The sequence below is a fragment of the Lathamus discolor genome, chromosome 6 (genome assembly GCF_037157495.1).
Source record: "Lathamus discolor isolate bLatDis1 chromosome 6, bLatDis1.hap1, whole genome shotgun sequence".
NCBI classification, from domain to species: Eukaryota; Metazoa; Chordata; class Aves; order Psittaciformes; family Psittacidae; genus Lathamus; species Lathamus discolor.
This window is the reverse complement of record NC_088889.1, coordinates 68,373,070-68,375,888: the sequence shown is the minus strand read 5'-3', so window position 1 is coordinate 68,375,888 and position 2,819 is coordinate 68,373,070.

Genomic DNA, 2,819 nt, shown 5'->3' with positions numbered 1-2,819 from the left:
CTTGAGTAGAGCCAGTTACTGTGTACAGCAAGCACTGTCAATGTAACTCATTTAATCACTGGAACCAGCTCAAGTAAAAAATCAGTTAATTGTGGTCTTATATAAGGAGTGACGTCAGTCCATGTCTCAGTACTGGAAAATAATGCGGCCTTATGGGGCTTTTAAATCTGTCAGGTGGCAGACTGAGCTTGGCAAGGAGAAAGACTAGAAGCAAGAGCTACTTTATATTTAAAGCCTGAATGCTCTGTTCAAAGCCAGGAGAGATACAATATATATTTTTTTTCCTTTCCTTTGCCCTCTGCCAGTTTGGAACTTACATGGAGTCAGTTGTTCCAGGGTGCAGGGTGGCAGCTCTGGAACCAAGATAATTTAAATTTTATTATTATAATTTTTTTTAAAGTTGCAGATGTGAAATTGTGATAATCATAGAATCCCAGACTGGTTTGGGTTTAAAGGCACCTTAAAGCTCATCCAGTTCCAAACCCCTGCCACAGGCAGGGACACCTTCCACTAGAGCAGGTTGCTGCAAGCCCCATCCAACCTGGCCTTGAACACTGCCAGGGATGGGGCAGCCACAGCTTCTCTGGGCACCCTGTGCCAGCGCCTCACCACCCTCACAGGGGAGAACTTCTTCTTAATATAAAACACTAATACAAGCACAAATCACTGTGAAGCAGCATTTATCACAATATTTTTCCTCAAAGGAATATTCAAGAAAAATATTAGTCCTTATTTCTTTATACTGGTTTAGGTAGTGGGAGATGAGCAAAGGTCCTGGTCCCACAGACTCACTTCTGTGACCATCCAGAATTGATGACTCACTTGTCCGGGTCCATCACAGTGGGAAGAAGAGCAGATAGCAAAGAAGAAAGATGTGGCTACAGTACAACTGATCTAATATTTTGTTTCATGAAAATGACAGCAAAGCTACTGATTATTTATGTGTTACCAGAGGGATCTCAAAGAGACCTTCACAGAGAAAAGAAAGTGTTATGCTCTCTTACATGTAGCAAAATGCCACACACTGAAAAAACCAGGAAGCATTTACCCAGTAGGCTAGTAGTCAAGCTAGAAATGAAATCCAGTTTCCAGCTGTAATGTACTATTGAACTATACATTTTGGCGAAGAAAAGAAAAGTAGACACACACTTGAATTAATTGGATTGGACTTTGATTAACTTCAGCACAAATTAATTCTTGATTCCAGCAGAGCAGTGACTCATCAGAACCTGAAATTGTGGCTGAAGTGCTGGGAATGACACTTAACAATTCTTTACTCTCATTTCTGTAAAGGGGACTTCTGCAATATCAGGCTGTGGGCACAGACGTGTTTTTCCACTTCCAAAAATTCCATTGTTCTCCTTTAAGCAGTGAATTGCAAAACCCCAAATTTTACTGGGCACTTCAACAAACCATTTTGAGCTTCCTGGCTTTGCAGGCATACAATGGAGTAACAAATGCTCCTGGAAGGATCAGAGCAATTGCCAGTGAATAACATTACATGCCATATCCACTCACACATAGTAACTCTAGAGGAAGATATTAGAACTATGTTATTAGGGGCATATCCATTTCTAAATACAACTATTATCTCCTCTACACCTCTTAATGTAGCATTTGGAAGAAAATGCATGAGCAAGCACAGCAATCCTATGTGAGGAAATTGAATTTGACCGAATTTTCTGCAATCATATTTCTGAGAAAGCTTTAAACGCTGCTTATATGTCTTCCTCAAGGAATAGCAGCCTGAATTTCTTTCTTTGAGAAATGTGTTCATTTCTGCACCAATGTAGCAGAAGCATACAGAATGCCTAATAGTTTATCATTGAGATAAAGGAGTGAAAGGCTCTTTTCTTTCTCATTCTTAAGCGTAAGCAAGTATATTTCTCTGTGCCATAAATCACAAATACACAAGAAGCCCAAGCAATTTCCCAATAAAATATGACTCCTTTAGATTTAATGGATAAAATATATGCATTCTATCCTAAGACAATGACAATGCTTTTATCACAGTGAGTGACTGAGTTACACAAACCAAGGGCAGCTGTAACTTGTGTTGCCCCAACAACTTCTGCAGCTTTTCTTGCCTTCTCCTCTTGCTGTGCAGTAAAAAGTGCATACAGGTAGTTACCATGGTAATTCCTGCTTCACGTGGTAGCCAGAAGCTGTTGCAGATATATAGAGCATCTTCTTAAAGAAGCATGCATAGATAACAGATAATAAATGTAGAGAATCTTCCTTGTTCAGTACATCTTAAATTAGATCAGGTGTAAAAATCTTAGCATCGAGAAGATCATGTCATGACTTTACAAGCCAGACAACTGCAACAGTAAAAACACATTTGCTTGAAACTTGCTCAATGGGCACAAATGATCAGTAAGAATTTAAAACCTTAGGGCAGAAGTTGCATTACTTTCTTGTACAGTACAAACAGTATTACATATACTTTGTACATAATCATAACAAAAATAAGGGATTCTTTGCTTTGTAATATAATCCTGAAAACACTTGATAGATATGATAAGAAGGGTTCTATATTCATGAAACTCATGCAGTCACACAGAAACAGCAAAATTAATCTGATTTTAAAATACTGTTTTGTTTGTTGCTGGTGTGTTTTTTCTTTTCAAATATGGAAGTAACAACTTCCATAAGTTCATAGAAAATAGAAGCCCAGACTGGTTTGGGTTGGAAGGGACCTTAAAGCTCACCAGTTCCTACCCCCTGCCACAGGCAGGGACGCCTTTCACTAGACCAAGTTGTTCCAAGTGCCATTCAAACTCATGTGTTTTAGTCTTTGTTCACAACTTAAACACCAA